This window comes from Pezoporus wallicus, unplaced genomic scaffold, assembly GCF_028554395.1.
Source record: "Pezoporus wallicus isolate ANWC-B61680 ecotype Strahan unplaced genomic scaffold, APGP_CSIRO_Pwel_v1 contig_4722, whole genome shotgun sequence".
NCBI classification, from domain to species: Eukaryota; Metazoa; Chordata; class Aves; order Psittaciformes; family Psittacidae; genus Pezoporus; species Pezoporus wallicus.
The window spans coordinates 318,618-336,232 of NW_026641840.1; positions in this window are offsets into that span (position 1 = coordinate 318,618).

Genomic DNA, 17,615 nt, shown 5'->3' on the forward strand with positions numbered 1-17,615 from the left:
TTAGCTTATGAGAATGAAAAAAGAGCATTTGGAGAAAATATCTGCCCATTAAATATGAAGTTAAGAGCTTGGCTTAGGTACAGAAGGGGAAAAAAAGGCTTTTGATTAACTGGTAAAGCCAGTGGTGATGTTGAGATTATTCAGGGCTTATTGCTTTTATGAAAAGAAAAAAAGGAAAGAAAAAAAGTAAAAACAAAAGAGGGAAAGGGAGAAAATAAAATAAAAGACAGCCTGTTTTACATTTTTGGAGACATGAGTAGATTGCTCTTGCCAGGGTAATAAACAGTAGCTTCGATGCATCATGCAAGGCTGGTTACGAAGATGAAATATGTTATCTCTTTGGGTTTAAAAATGGTTAGAGGCATCTTAGGTGACAGCACAACCTTCTGATGCCTCCATGGAGGGAAGATTGACTGCACCAGCCTTGCTCGTGGTTACTTAATCTCAGTGTGATTCTTCTTGATGGAGCAATGGGAGGCCTTTGGTTTACGACATTTAGATGGACCCATTAGGAAGTATCAAGAGGAGAGTGATCCCAGGGCTCCTTCTCCATGAAGAAAAGTAGAAGTAGGAATGGTTTGTCCATTGAGGGGGGAGAATTTCAATCTGTAGACGGCTAGCAGAGGGGCAAGGAATATGCTTTTCTCCATAATGTAAGACATGAAGCTCTAATATGAAATCGAGGGAGGCTCAAAAGAAGAACTGAAAGGCATTTCCTAATGGGGTAGATGGTTTGGGAGGGGCAGAAAGAGTCTCACAGCAGGTTAGATACACATCAATCTGGAACAGTCCAGGCAGGGTTGAGGCTTGGCACTGCATGGTGACACATGTCAAGATTCCTCCAAGACTTAATTATCATGATCAAAGCTGTAGATGGCATAAGATTTGGGGAATCATAAAAGTAAATGGACAAATGAATAGGATAGAACACTGCAGAGTATTCTGCTTGTGCCCCTCTTATAGTGGCTCACCAAAGCAAAGTCACTGCTTCCTAGAAAGTGGACTTAGATGATAATTCTGAGACTGTTGGAATAACCTGCAATTGGAGTCAGTGGATGCCTCATCCCAAAGGGACTTTGGGATTGTCACCTAGTAAAAAATGGATGTAAAAGGAAGCTCTGGAGTGATCAGCATAGTTTATGGAAATAGCACTGACTCTGATTTCCTGCTATGGGTAACATAGGAACTCAGAGCTATCTGAAAGGTCCTTTCTAGCTTTGAATTATTCCCCTGTTTCACCAAGTCCATCATCTCTTATGTCTGAGTCTGCCTCAGCCAGAGGTTTTCTTCATACTCAAGACATCCATCACACAGAACTGGACTGCGGCCATGCCCCGTGTGCAGACAGGACTTGGCTTCCTATGGCAGACACCCATGACAGTCAGGGTCTGTTACAAAGAAGGATTCCCTTGCCTAGTCTTTTGGCTGAAACCTGATGGGATTTCAGCTCTGAATTCTCTCATTTCAGCATTTTATTTTTTCTCTAAGGCTGGAATTTCATTGCACTTGTTCTGAAATGGCTTTTGGGGAGTATCCTATGAGACACTAGAAATGAGCACTGCAGAAATCTAGTTTTCCTTTGCTGATTCAGAGGGAAGAGAATGGCCCCATTTTACTTGTTTTTCATCTGTCAACTCGAGAGGACAATCCCCTACCACAAGTTCCTGGAGGTCCTGGAAACATCATTTCCATAAGAAAGCTCACACAGGACACCATCAAAAAGTGGTGGTCCGTTGCTCAGCTCAGTCCTCTCGGCCCCTCACGTCTCAGTATTCAAGACCCTCCATTTAGTGGTACATGACCAGTGGGATGCGGGGCTGATCCCTAACCCTGCATTGCAGCCTCATCTGCCATGTGGTGGGAGAAACTCACAACCCCTCAGTGAGCAATCAAGAAGTCCAGGAGGACCGGAGTAGATCCTCCTGTTTGCAACATGAACGTTCACTCCCAGCTCTCAGTGCTGTGAAAGGATTTCAGGCTTGACCTGGCTGCTGCATCCCTTTCCCATTGCCTACACTCTCCCTCTAATCTGTGTCTGCCTTCCCAGTGATTCCCTCCAGCCATAAGGAAAAGCAGGGGCTGTGTGTGCTGCTAGGATAATTAGAGTGCTGCAGGGTGCTTGGTATGCAGGCAGTGGTTGTGCTATTGCTTAGGGACAAAGAAAAAGGGGAAAAAAGAGCAACTGGAAAAAAAAAGCCCATTTGCTCAAACAAGCACTTGATTCAATCTGGTCTAAGGGACGCTTGCAGGCAGTTGGAACTGGATGAGCTTTAAGGTCCCTTCCAACCCAAACCAGTCTGGGATTCTATGATTCTCTGCTTCAAACCCCTGCAGAGAGGCATTTCTCCTGGTTGCTGTAGGGGAGAGCTGTCCTTGGATGGATAACCAGGCGTTTACCCCATAGTATGTCAATGCTATCTGCTGATGGCTGCACAGATGGCTGCAAGGGGCTCTACCATGTGCCTTTTGCAATGAAGAAGACTGCAGAACCACAGTTCTTCCAGGGGTGGCATGTTCTGTGCTCCCTTCAAAAGAAAGGGCTGTGTTGAGGTGTGGTGGAGCTGAGATGTTCTGGTTTGCCTGTTTAGGGATAGCTGACCTGGTGTTCAAGGCCAGGTTGGGCAGATGGGAGCTTGCAATGCCCATGGTCATCCCCCATTCCCATCAGACTGAAGCCAGCATAAAGCCTGTGACTTCCCACTAAAAGTGGCTGCTTTCCAGGTGGAGGTGGAAGAGTTAAACTTTTCCCTTCACCTAAACCACTTGCACAAGGCAATAATAGTAACAGCAGGGACTACAGCAGCACTTCAGAGTCACAGGCAAGGCTGAAGCACAGCACCTGGCACACAAAGGCAGCAGGAAACGTTCCCCACCTGAAAACCCCATGGGCTTTGGGGACAAGAAAAAGGGATGAGAAAAGGCACATCATCCTTCTGTTTTACAAGGAAGGAGATAAAGCACAGAAGGGATCAGTAACACGGCCCACGAGTAGGTTGTGGCAGAGCTGGTTTCACAGGAGGGCCACGTTATCTGAACTCACAGGGCTGTTATCTGAAGTGCTCTGCTGCAGGTGTACTGTTTCTCTCCAGCTCAATGCACCCAGTATGAATCAAACCTGGGTATAGTCACAGGAAGACAACTAAATGTCTAGTGCTGTTCTCATAGCTCCAACAGATCCTGGGGGATCTCAGGGTCCTTGGGTATCCTCAAGAAACCAGAGGATCCAGGTAACACAGGCCAGGAAAAGACATTATCCCACAGCCTTGTACCGTGTACCCTCTAGAGCTCTCCCAAAACGATCCACCATCTCTGTTGCTGTGGTGAGCATACTGCTACTCAGGATGCTTTGCTTTTTTGGGTAGCCCTCCAGTTTTCTGGCATTCCACCAGCCCAGGCAGAGCAGAACATGGCCGACATCCAGAAATCCCAATGAATGTCACAGTGACTCGATGTGATTGCCTGAGCACATGAATTGAATTAATACTGATGTCTGCGCAGATGTTGGCAGATATGCTAACCTGCCCCAGTACAAAAGGTGCTATTATCTTCCCAAGATCCTCCTCCAGTGTTTCACAGCCTGGAAGTGAGGACAATTTCCCCAGTGCCAGCAGCTCTTGCCTGAAATTAAACTAACTAAGCAACTTCTCTTTCTTGGACAGCTTCAGGGACAAATGAATTGTCCTTCTAGCTTCATGAACTACCCTTGCTGAGAAACACCGAGATGTTCTTCTAAAACAGATTCACTTTTACATTACTGAGCTCTGAGCGCCCTTCATTCCTGCCCCTAATTATCTTGTCCAAATTTCTGCCTATCCTGTCAATTCCCATTTTCAGATATCCAATTCTCTTTCCCAAATTTAGCCACTTGCACTGGCAGTGAGGTATCAAAATATCTCTGAGCTGTTGCCCTGAAAGAGCAATGGAGACAATGTGATACCTGATGAAAGCCATTTGAGTCTGCTAGGCGAACAGTGTATGTATAAGGCCAGGTTGGATGGAGTCTTGGTTGAGTGGAGGTGTCCCTGCCCATGGCAGGGGGGTGGAACTGAATGATCTTAAGGTCCTTTCCAACCCAAACCATTCTGTGATTCTATGATTCTAAGGAAAGCACAGAGAAGGATGTGGATCTAAGCAGAGTAAATGCACGTAAGAAGCGGGGCAGAGCCACCTTCAGGTTAGAGAAAGCTTGGAAGTAAGGAACTGGAGCTGTAATGGGTTTCCTATCTTTTCCATTCCAGGTAAGGATTTACAAAGTGCATTAAGGCAGCAAAGACGGTGTTAGTCTGGAACAACCAGGCCTTGCCTTTTGGGGAAGTTTCTGATGCAATTTGTATATGCGGAAGGGGTAGAGGCTTCATCAGAGAGACAAGTTGCCAAGAGGTGAATTAAACAGTTCCTTCAGCATTGGAGAGAAAATCTCTTCCACTTTGTAAGGCATGAGCATATTCTAGTATGGCTGAAACACAAACAAAGAGGTCAGTGCCCCTGGGCTGGGCTGGCACTGCACCCAGCAGTGCTGTTTTGGGTATTTGTTGGTGCTTGGTACCATTCCCTCACTGCTGTTTATTTTGTGCCTCTTGACTTTAGTCACCAAAGCAATCAGTAATTATCTCACTAAGCAGAATTTAAAGCAAGTGGAAGGAGTGAGGGAGGGAAATGCCTTTCTCCAAATAAACTGTGTTTTCCTAAACTGAACGTTCCCAAGTGTCCGGAAACATTGACTCTGAATCCAACCAGATTTACCTAACTATGGATGGAGCAGCAGGTTATGGGTGCTCCAGAATTACAGATGGATGATGACAATAGTGAATACCTCATCCCAGAGAGACAAAAAGTTCTAATAAATCTATTACTTCGTGAAAACGAACTCCCTTGGCTTGAGCTATGCAGATGGTCTTGAGGGTTTTACTGGGAACCTCTTAGCTCTTGCATGCTGCGGTCAACTTCTATTTCAGCCTGCCTCACCAGACAAGGTTTTAGAAACCAGGAGGCAAGCTGGACTCAAGACTGCTTCTAACCCACTATTTCTTATGCAAATAACATCCAGGTTTTCCTTATAGAATCATAGAACAGAATCATAGAACAGTTTGGATGGCACAGACCTTCAAAGGTCATGCAGTCCAACCCTCTGCAATGAACGGCTTGGGGTTGTGTTCTCTGTAGACGATGTGATATCACCGCAAAATGAGTTGGAGCAGGGTCTCCCAAACCTCAAATGGATGGGATCAAGTGAGGCTCCACAGATTCAAAATTCCCTCGAAAGCTAGATCCAGCTCTGATCTCCTGGAAGCGGGATGTCCCCAGAGATGGCTCCAAGGAAACTCCCATAGGTAAGTGTTATGGACGGCAGAAAGCTTGTCCTCATGCCCTGCACAACCCTGCTTCAGAGCCTCAGCCCATCAGATGGGCAGCTATCAGGATTCATGCTGGTGTGGTGCTGGTGGCCCTGATGAAACTAAGGGAGAGGAAGTAAGGTAAGGGAAGTAAGCTAAGGGACCTTAAAGTAACCCACTGAGGAATATGACTGACCTGTTCTAGGACCCATAGAGAACCATGCCAGCATCTCCTGTCCTGGCCATGCACATCTTTACTCAGACAAAGGGAGCATGGGCAGCCTGATCTCACCCTGCAGCTGACTGTAAAGAGTGACTGCAAACTCTTTTCAATGGAGTTTTCCTCCCTCTCCTCCCCTCCACCAACTATTGAGTCACCCTGAGTCATTTAGCTGTGGTATTTAAGTCACTCAGCACATTTTCAATGGGCTTTCCTCAAGCTGAGTGCTTTATGAGGCATGTGGCGCAATGGATAAAGCTGTGAGTGGGGAGTTTGGGACTTTGGGATTCTTTTTCTTGTTCCTCTGTTTCTTCCTTAGCTCAAGATGATTCAACACTTATGGAACACCTGAAGTTGTGATAGACATGATGAGGGCTCTGGCCTGGCTTCATTCCCGATGTCAGGGTGTGTGTATGAGTCCCCATATCCCTGGTTTTGATGGAAAGGCAGAGACTGATTGTTCTGGTGAAAGCAAGCAGATTTGGGAGTACAGGATTTGGACAGTTCTCAAAGGGAGAGGCCTTTGAGAACCTCATCTGTTGAACCATTTCTAGTTTGAGCAAGTTGCCTGGATCCCTGGAGAATGTAGTGGAGAGACAAATGCATTTTCAGGGAAGATTTTTGTCCTACCACTCTCCAGCTGGGCTAAAAACCTTGTGAAGGTATCATAGGGTCATAGAATCATAGAATGGGTTGGAAAGGACCTTAAGATCATGCAGTTCCACCCCCCTGCCATGGGCAGGTACGCCTCACACTAGACCATGTCTTTAGCCATCTGCTATCAAGGGATCCCAGGGTTCAGGACACCTACCTTGCTAAATGCTAGCATAGGTGACATTGTTGGATCTTAGGAGAACAGACATTGCTCCAATGAACAAGGGTCACTTCAGTGCTGGAGACCTGGAAGACAATAGGGAACTTTTTGGGTGTTAACTAATAAGGGAGCAGGCAGTCATCTAACTGGTCAGAAAATGAGATCCTGAGCAAATTTTCTCCCTTTTTGCCTTTCAATTCTTATTCATATCCTGGTATACATCAAAACTCGAAGTGGCTGGTTGCCCTTCCTGAGAATGGCTGGTGTCACTGAAATGAGAACACAATCAGCTTTAGGGCTTCATATTCTTCCTCTGCTCCCTTCATTCCCTCTTGCAGAAGAGTTGTTTGAAATCTGTGCTGAAAAACTCCTTTGTCTTCCAGCACCCTAACCCACCTCAACAGCTCTAACAGGCACGTGTGTGCACACAGACATGGCACAAAAGGCTACAACAAGCTTTGTTGCCATCGCTGTTGTTTTGATGCTGAACAAAAGGCCTGGCTCCTACCCCCCTCCTTGCTGCATCACCTTCAGGATTGTGTGTTAGGAATCAATGCTACAGATGTTGACTTAGCCGAGATGTTAGCAGGAGATTTTTAATACATTTCAGATACAACAACAAAGAACAGATGCCAATTCATATGGAGGAAAGAGACGTTTTGATCTGAGGTGTTTTGGAAATGAATTTTCATGCAGACTTTATTTCCAGTTTTATAGGTTTTGTTTTTTTTTCCTTGGAATGCATATTAAATGCTGATAGCCTGTTATCCTTGACCTTTAGAGCCTGTAAATTTGAAAATCCAATTCCCTGTGAAAAGCAATGCATACAATATGGACTTCGAAGAAAATGCCACAAAGTAAGTGTGTTATTTTCTTTTTGGCCATGCAAGGGCCTTCAACCAACTCAAAAAAGGCAAGAGCACAACTTGGGGTGAAATACAGTCAATAAGAAGAGAGGTTTCTCTAATTCCTTGCAGACTCTGGGGTTTGTTCACCCAGTGGGGAGGGATAAATGTTAAGTTTTTAGGAGAGATAATTCATTTTCCCCTTTCTCAGCACTCCAGTTACTGTGCTCTTTAACTCCTCTAGTGATGCAGATGGGCTCAGAGCATCTTGGTAGAGCATGTCACCAGATGTGCCACTGTGTCTTGGTGGGATCGTCTTTAAACACTGCTAGACGATGCTGGAGCATCATGACCGCCTTTGCTTTCTGATGTGCTGAAAGCATTCTGGTGACCTCCAGTTGTGTTGAGGGCATCCTTTGGAAGCTGCCTTTCAAATGTGCTGCAGATACCCCAAAGGAGATTCTCTTCCAGCTGTACTGAGATCACACCTGGGGAATTTTCTTCCATGTGATGTGGAGACAGGTCAGGAGACTTCTCATCCAGCTGTGCTGGTGGACATCGGCAACCCAGTAAACCCACTGCAGTGCCCGGTTTGCCAGGTATTCCCCTTCTCTTGTCCTCAGCTTGTCACCACCTTCTTAAAACTGACTTTAGTTGGGTAGAAATGCACTGGCACTCACACAGTCTACTCATAACAGGTAGCAAGACAATTCCCTCCACTGCCTAGGTTCTGGCCAGGAATTATGGCTATGTTATTTTTGCTTTTAAGATGTCCTGGCTTTCTTTATGGAAAAAGGCTGTGTTCAAGAACTGTGTTAAAACCTGTGAGTGTATTTACCAAAGGCTGCTGGATGGCAGTGGGGTAGGTAAGGTGGGAAATCCAGCTGTCTTAAGACCAAAATGAGAGAGTTTGGAAGTAAAAAGTCATTCATTAGTGGCAGTCTCCACAGACTTGCTGTCTCCTCTGGGCATCAGGAGGGCATACTGACACTAAGGGGGAAAAGTTGGAGTTTCCATTCCTGAAGGATCCAGGCAAGATCCCATTGCTTTTCAAGCTATAGGCCTTTAGCAGATACACAGGACCTCAGCAGCCTGCATATCTGAAAAGCTGATCTCTCTTACTCTCTGCGAACAGTAAGACAGGCATTGTGGTCCTCCCCCATTTGTTTGGCCATCACCGAGCACCATGAGATGTGGATGCTTTCATAATGTCACTGAGAAACAGCTGTGGGAGGAATTACCTCTGTGTGCGGGCACTATAGCCCAGGAGCAAGGCAAAACAGGAATTCTTTGGGATCGGGTTTTCTGATCTTTATGAGGAAGCCAAACTTTACGTGAAATCCAAAGGCTGGAAAATCACATGGAGATGAGCTCCCCAAAGGAAGGAGCTTTCTGAATCATTTTGCTGACAGCTAAGCTCTGTCTCAAATAAGACATAGCTCCTAAATCCCTTTGTGCATCCGGACCTTTTGGCCGTGCCCAGGCTTAAGCAGGGATGCTGTGGTAGAGCAGGAAAAGAAACCAGGTCTGTCAAACTCCAGCATGGGTCTGTGATCATTGGACATCTCACCTCTGGCTGTGCTGCTTCTGAATGGCATGAAATGAATCTTCAAAGGGCTACACAGATCCCGTGCCCTCTCTCATCTCCATGGTGGCTAGCCCTTGTCTTTGCTGGCAGACAATGAAGCTGCAGGGTGGCTGGCACATACAGATACGCTATGCCACGTATGGCTTTTGTAATTCTCTTCTTCCCCTTCTTATATCCCCCCCACACACACTTTTCCTTCTAATTTAGAGGTCTAGATTAAATTCAACTTAATTAGAAGGATTATACATCTTATAAACTTAATATTTAATATGCAAGCATAAGGTTTTATTAAAGGTGTCCTAGGAGGAATGCTAATTAGTGATTGCACAATAAATAGTTGGATGGGAGAGAATATGATAAAGGAGTGGAACTTCTGGAGCAAGGGAGGGGCAAATGGGATGCGGATGCTTGGGAAACATCTCTGGTGACTGTTCAGAGTGCTGTTGTCATCTCCCTGCTGTTCACACAGTGACTGATCCAAAAGCAAGAGGAATTTTCCTTCAGTGTAGAGGGGAGAAAGGATTCAGGAGACTAGGGAAAATAGTGGGGAGGGAAGGATACGAGGAAGGTCAGGAACTAAAGATTCTTGCAAAGAGAAGAAACTCTGGACAGATCCTTGGGCAACATGATCTAGTGTGAGGCATCCCTACTCGTGGCAGAGGGGTTGGAACTGGATGATCTTAAGGTCCCTTCCAACCCAAACCATTCTATGATTCCATGATTCTGTGATGCAGGGTCCTCTCTGAAAGCCATGTATAGGAGTTTTGAACAGCTCACTTACTGCCTCCATAAGTAAGTGTTGGAGGGGACAGATTGGGTGTAGTTGGGGGGCCTTTACTGCAGGCCATCCATGCCTCCTTCTGCCCTCAGAAAAGCCAGGGTCCCACTGTGATGTGCAGTGTATCAAGAAGACCCTCCGTTTGTGCTGCCCCTTTGAACTGAGAGCTAAAGGGGAATTCAACTCTTCAAGTGTCAGCCTTGTGAGCTGATGTCTATGTTCTCACCATAGACAAAAGAGATCTAATTAATACTGTCATCAAGATTTGGGGTGTGAGTCACTGGTCCACACGTAGGTGTTTGTTTTGGGAGGACATGACTTGCACTGTAAATTCTGCACGCTGCAAAACGATGTCCCCAGTGGCTCTAAGGGATCAAAGGCTTTGTGATGGTAAGTAAAACGGGCCAGAGATTGCTCTTCAGCCTTGAGGCCTAATTCACACTTGGTATTTCCTGCAAGAGTGCTAGCAGGTCCCTTCCTCTTTGTCAGGATGCTTAACAATGAAATAGCATGGGCGCTGTGGGTTAGTTTGGTTCCTAGGACAGAGAAACCACTGCTCAAACACTGCTGTCTACTCTTTCCCTTCCTGTTGAATGACCTGATGCAGAAGGGTCATTCAACATCGCAGTTGTGTAGTTTGGTGTCTCCACAGCAGCTCCTGGTAGCCAGTGGTTGTTGCCATTCAGCTGATGGATGGGAACTGGCTGTTCTGGTAGCAAAACTGTAGTAGCACTAGCTGTGTATCGTGTCTTGGTGCCAAAGCAGAGCTAAGTCAAGGCACATCTGGGACAATGAGGATGGAAAAGTGCTGTGGTCCATCAGTGAACAACCTTAGAGAGTATGTGAGATCAGGGTGGGGAAAGAAGATACCAGCATGTAACTGGGGTCTCAGCGTGAGGGCATGCAGGGCACTGTGAAAAGGCTGGAAGTGAGTGGTGGAAGGATGGGAGTTGGGTGGTGGGTAAATGGGTTATGGTCTATCTCCAGGCTACAGAACTGGTCCCATCATGGTCCTAAATGACCAGTGAGAGGAGAAGGCATCTTCTCCTGGAAACAAATTCCACCCAAGGCTTTGGGGAGTTGGAGCATCCCATTAGGGTGGTCCTGTCACACTTCACATCTATGTTTTCAGGGTCTGTCCTTTTATCATGCCAAATCCTTTCCCTCTCACTCATTCCACTCATTTTCTCAGCTGTTTTTACCCAGCCAGACTAAATCATCTCCAGCACTGCTGAGGAGTGTTTCCATATGGGAAACTGCTCTCTGGAGGATGTACCTGAATCCAGGTCTCCTTGGCCACCATCAGGATTCATCTCAACTCAGAATCAATGCATGTGTTGTTCTTTGGCTCCAAGGGATGCACAAGATGTAGACAAACCAGGCTTCAGGTCTCATGCAGAGAAACACCTTTTTGTTTCAAGCCAGAGCTGGAAGAGCTGCCTTTGACAAGAAGGGAATTAAGGCACCATGTGAATACATTATTTTAGGTCCTTTGGATTTATGGCCCCTGGAGCCATCTCTGGTTGCTCTGGTCAGCGAACAGGGCAGTTTTTATCTCCACAGATGGCCCCCCCGGACCCCCATGCCTGATATTTGTAATTACAAGCAGGGATTATGCAAGAAAGAGATGGAATCAGCTATGAAAACCCAGTAGACAGCAGGGGAGCTTAGGCACCGGCTGGTTCCCATGGTGCCTATGTCAAACCTATGGGGATCCTGATAGAGGGATTAAAACTGAGGGGAGGGGAAGGGGGGGAAACATCTTATTAACATTTCTGTTGCATGCCCAGGGCTGACATGGTGTGCTGATGAATACTGGTGTAGTAGCAAAGCTTTCTTAGTGCCTTCTGCCCTGAGCAGCCTTGCAGTAAAGCTAGACATGGACAGGATATAACTCCTTTTAGGTACTACCTTTTAAGTGCAGCTTTGGAACATTTGGAGCACAGGTTGGAAAGAGGGGTGCTTTTTCTGGAGCAGGAATGATGCAGGAAGATAGAGGAGGGAAAAGTCCCATTCTCATATCCTTTCTACCCTGCATTGTTGTATTAAGACAGGGAAAGCCTAGCACTGAGTTGGATATTTGGTGATGGGGGATGTCTATGTGGTTGGTCTGCTGTCCAGTGATTCCAAGAGCCCTGTCATTTCCTTGCAACAGCCCCATGCTACAGTGCTTGGGAATGCTGGGCACTGAGAATAGGAAGCTGCTGGTGAGGCAAGATGAACAACACATCAGGACAGGGAGCTGTGCATAGGCACTGGGGTGGGAAAGGTGCAGGGACCTTGTGGAGGCACAGCCTACAGCCACTCCATGTCCTTACTCATACCCTGAGGGTAAATCAAGGACCAACCCCTAGGACAGCTATGGGCTGTTCCTGAAAATAACCAGAAGTCCTTGAACTACTCAGGGTTAGAAGGGCTGATAGGAAAAGGGACATCCAAACCTTACAAAAGGTTATCTGCCCTTGTTGATGAGGTCATTATGGTCACCAAAAAGGACAGGATCATGGGGGAACCAGGCACTGCACAAACACAAGGCAGGAAGATGCTCCTTTGTCTTCAGGCAAGAAGACATTCCCTTAGGATGAAGACATGTACAGTCCTGGTAGGGGATGAATTCAACATCTTGTCTGAGGAGAGCAATCCGTCACAGATAGCAGGCAAAGGCCCTTGTTGGGCTGCACACACCTCACAAGGCTGCCGTGCGTGACAGGCAGCAGCAAATTCCCTTTTTCCGTCCTTCTCTCTGTTCCGTGTGCAGAGGATTGGGAATTCCTGCTTGAGTGGAAATCAAACCAGACAGAAAATATGGGTGATGACTCTCTGCAACCTCTTTTTGTCGGAAGGAGAGGGAAAATGTCTGGTAAAAGGAAAAGAAGGACAGAGGAGGAAGACACTGTTTGGGTCCAAACCATGCCTGCAGTTTGCTGCATCACCTCCTTTTATGAAAGCATCTAAACAAGACCACAGGAGCTGATGATTCAATAATGCACAGGGCTGGGAGACAATAAGATGAAGAAAAACAACAAAGCAAAGAGGGTTTTGATAACCGTTCATTGAGGCTGTAATTAAATCTTGGTTTCTGTTTGGAAAACAAGAATCTCATTTTGTGCTCGCGTCCTGTCTCCCCACCACATCTGCACCCATGTTTTCTTCTGGGCAATTACTGAGCATGCTGTGAGCTGATTAGCAAATACAGGTGTGGCAGGCGCTCTGTACTGCATGGGAAAAGAGAGGAGGAGAAGAGAGGATGAGGAGCTTATTGCAAAGCCTGGTACCAGCCCTGAGCAGGGGAAATCACAGAATCCCAGACTGGTTTGTGTTGGAAGGGACCTTAAAGCTCCTCCAGCTCCAACCCCTGCCACGGGCAGAGACACCTTTCACTAGAGCAGCTTGCTCCAAGCCCCTGTGTCCAACCTGGCCTTGAACACTGCCAGGGATGGGGCAGCCACAGCTTCTCTGGGCACCCTGTGCCAGCGCCTCAGCACCCTCACAGGGAAGAGCTTCTGCCTAAGAGCTCATCTCAGTCTCCCCTCTGGCAGGTTAAAGCCATTCCCCTTGGCCTGGCCCTACAGGCCCTTGTCCCAAGCCCCTCTCCAGCTTTCCTGCAGCCCCTTTAGGCACTAGAGCTGCTCTAAGGTCTCCCCTTCAGCAGCCTTCTCTTCTCTAGGCTGAACAAATTTGTTTGCAGAAACCTACAACCAAGCTGTGGAGCCAGCCTGGTACTTTCTTAGGTGCCTGTTAGGGATGAGGAAAGGCAGGAGCATGGGGCTGCCTGCCCTGTCTGTGTTTGCAAACCAGTATGATTTGGCTTGGAGGGAGGCTGAGCACCAGCATGGGCGTTGTGGCACCAGGTATGTTGCAGTCCATGTACTTTCTATGTGGGCTACAGAAACTTCTCCTAGGCATGGCTATGTGTATAATGAAACATAAAAGGGCACATGCTCTAAGGCTGAAGGCAGTTATTTACGTCCATATATCTCCCTTTCCTCTGTTCCATCACATGGCTTAATGATCTCAGGCCCTGTACATTTTAGCCCCTTAACCTTACAAGGGCATAGCCTGTTAGGGTGCTGATGCCACCAGCCAAAGCTCTGCTAGGAACTGTGCTAGCAACCACTTCGCTGGCCCTGGTCCATGTGCTTTTTCAGGTTAACCTCAGAGGTGGATGCTTTTGTAGGGAGCTGAAGAGCATATCAGAAGCACAGCCTCCTGCTCACATGGAGAACCACGTCAACGGTGGGCTAATACATAGCTGTAGCCAGACCATGGGAGACAGAAACACGTATGTGCTCTCCATCTCACTCATTCCAACTCATTCACTTCAGTCAATCTTAAAGAGAACACAGCATTTCACTTGGAGCTGCTGTATTTGTCTTTCCCAACAGCAATGTTTCCTCTCCACCGCTCTCCTACCCCGATGAAATTCAAGGAATGACTGAGGAAAACTCTACCCCAACTGTGTCAGGCTTTCCGTGGGACTAAGACAGCATTTCTCCCTCTCACAACCTGCCTGCAGGGCTCATTGTCCAGTTTCTGCCTGCTCATTAGAAAGCACAGCAGTAACATCACTGTGGTCACTGCCTCAGAGCCATCCCCTCCTTGCACTAGTTCTGCCTGCTAATTGCCAGGAACTGAGTAGAGGCACTGCTTCTTGTCCCTGCCAGAGCTTGCCCAGGCAGAAGGGCTGCAGCCGACCTTCATTTATATTCCAGGAGCACCACTCACTTAGCACTATCTCCTGCCATCAATAAACCAATGCAAACAGAGATAAGCCAGATAAGGCGAAAGTAGGTCACTTCTGCAGCACAATGACATCCAGCTCTGTTATTCCTTGCGCAGCCCTAAAAGTTAACTCTCCCATCACGGCATTTCTTTTCTCTTCCTCCTTTTTCTTGAAGTTGCTAAGGAGGAAGGTGATTAGGTAGATATAAAACCATCCTTACACCTCTATCATGCATCAGACTAAGGGCATCTGGGGATTGTTCTGCAGGGATTGGTGTCATTCACAGATTCTCTAACCTCTGTGTTGCTTTTCTACCTGTTAAAGTCCTGGAATGATGCTTCATGCTGATTGTTAGGGAAAGCCGGTTTTGCTCCTCTCAAAGACCCGTATTCTTTATGTGTAGGTCCTATATTCACTGCTGTGTCTCCAGAAAGAATGTCACCACTGCAAATTCCTCCCTTAGTATTGGCTCATCTTCAAGCCTTGATGTTGATTAAAAGACACAAACTACCTTTGGTAGTGAGATAAGATTTCATTCCCGGGTGTCTTTTATACCATTAACCTCTTCACTGAGAACCCTGAGAGCTGGTTAGTGTCCCGTAAAATGTCACTTTTGTATGGTGAGATGGCAATGGTTTCCTCTTGATGTCACCTGAACCCAAATTTGGGCTGATAGCACATGGGTGACCTAGACACAGCCACCTCAGCCATCCAGGCACCTAAGTTATCTGTGATTTTATTACCAGAAAATCTCAGTGCTATTTATTGGTCGATATATAGATTTCAAATGCTGTTATGAAAGCATAAGAACCTCTGGAGATGCTTCTAAGACCTTCTGGCACTGCAAAGAAACATAAGCATTAGCTCAGTCTTGGATGACCTCCAGAGAACAAGACAAATAGGGATGATTCAGTGCTCTTTTTTTGGAGATTTCTGTAAATGCCACCTTCATCAGCATAAATGTTTGTGGGAAATACATGTTAAAACTTCTTATTTAAGTTCCTACAAAAAGAGGACCTAACAGTGACCCCCATCCATCCCTGGAATGACACCATAGAAGTTATGTGTTTGGTATGTCACCAGCTTGAACAGGAAATAATCTCTTCTTTGTGATACCTCCACAGAGGGAAATCAATGAATTTCAAAATAGAATGGTAAAACAAATAAACCTCCGAAAGCAACAGCCTCCTGCCAAATGGTCCATAAGAAGGAAATATGGCAGCATCCAGTACATAAGTGGTTCTGGAGTGAACAATTGCCCTGGTGGCAGCTGGGATAGAGTTAATTTTCTCCCTAGTAGCTGGTACAGTGCTGTGCTTTGGATTTAGTGTGAGAACAATGCTGATTGATAACACATGGACGTTTTAGTTGTCGCTCAGTAGCACTTACCCTGATCAAGGACTTTCCAGTCTGATGCTCTGCCAGTGAGGAGGGGCACAAGAAGCCGGGAGGGAACAGAGACAGGACACCAGACCAAAGGCTTGTATTGAGGCCTCATTCTGCAGCACCTGCAGAGCACATAGGGCTGCTTCTGCTTCACTTGGGCTGTAGGAGCTGTGTGAAGAGCAGAGAGAGAAGGTAAGGTGTGAGGAGATGGCCTGGACACAGCTAGCACTACTCATTCGCTGTGCTTGCCTGCCCCTTGCAGCATCCTCTGCTTCAAGTCCCCATCCTCAAGGAGCAGTGGCAGCAAGGGAAGGCTGTGAAGGAAAGGGGCTGAAGGGGACAAGTGACCCTGGTGGCTCTCAGCTCCCATGTCCTTCTGCTGCTGCCTTGTGACTGCAGAACAGGGTTAATCTCATGGTGAATGAACTTTCTGCGCTGTCCTGTTATCCAACCTTATTTCTGTATCATTATCTTCCCACTGCATTTGGCTCCCCCAACAGCCCATCCATGAGAATTTGTGGAAATCAAGACACCTTTCCTCTTGTGTATAAGATCTCTCTTGCATCCAGATGGGCTCCTGGGCCAGCAGAACTGCTATGTGAGTGTGTCTGTAGCCAAAGGCATAAGAGAAAGAGGATGCATCTGGTTTTGCATCCCATTCCCTCTGTTTCTTTGGCTTCATGGTAACTGCCAGCCTAGGAATTAATTGGATGACATTCTGTTTGTTGAAGCACCAGACCCGTTTACCAGCAGAGGTCAAGTGATTTGTATAGGGAGCTGAGAAAAGAATCCTTGATGTTGCGTGCCAAAATCCTATCCGTCCACTCAGATCACTGCCACCGGTCCTTCATCCAAGCCTGCTGCTCCTACCATGTTTGCCATTATAAAACACTCCAGGAGGCAGCAGGGAACCTTGTTCTGGCACATTCCAGATTTGGTACTGTGTCAGCCCTGCATCTTGTTCATCTGCTGCTGTTGCCTCCAATACTGTTTGGAAACGAAGCTTTGCCTGCAGCACGTATCATGGCACGTGCCCACTCTGGCAATAAAGTCTCTGCCGGAAGCTCTCCCATTTTTCTTGCATGTTAATGTGACCCTAACGGCCTCATTAGTTGTAATTTGTTTGGCCACCACATTCAGATGAGTATTCCAGTGATAACACGGAACCTGGGGAGAGTAAACAGTGACTAATTAATGCAGATAAAGTTGCTGCCTATGGTGGCTGTGTGAGGAGGAGGGCAATGATGGAAGCCAGGTTTTCATGCACCTGGATGATGCTGGCTACAGGCACTGATTCACAGCTTACGTCCTGCTGAGGCTCCGAGCTGGTACATAGCATCTGCAGCCTGACCTGGAGAGGGGTCAAAGAAAGCTTCCAGAAATCTCTGACACAAGGGCAATGCCTCAACTGGCACAGAAATGGAGGGATCGATCCGAGGGGGCTGATAGAGGTGGAATTCTACATTGCCCAATTTCACTGGGGTTCAGGCAAGTCACTTTAATGGGCCCTGAGGGCAATAGCCTACATAAGCTGGTGCTAGACAGTATTCTGTATAGAATACATAGAATAGTTTGGATTGGAAAGGACCTTAAGATCATCCAGTTCCAATCGCCTGCCATGGGCAGGGGCATCTCACACTAGACCATGTCACCCAAGGCTCTGTCCAACCTGGCCTTGAACACTGCCAGGGATGGGGCAACCACAGCTTCTCTGGGCACCCTATGCCAGTGCCTCAGCACCCTCACAGGGAAGAGCTTCTGCCTTAGGTCTAGCCTGAACTTCCCCTGTTTCATTTTGAACCCATCACCCCTTGTCCTATCACTCCAGTCCCTGATGAAGAGTCCCTCTCCAGCATCCTTGTACCCCCCTTCAGACACTGGAACCTGCTCTGAGGTCTCCGCGCAGCTTCTCTTCTCCAGGCTGAACA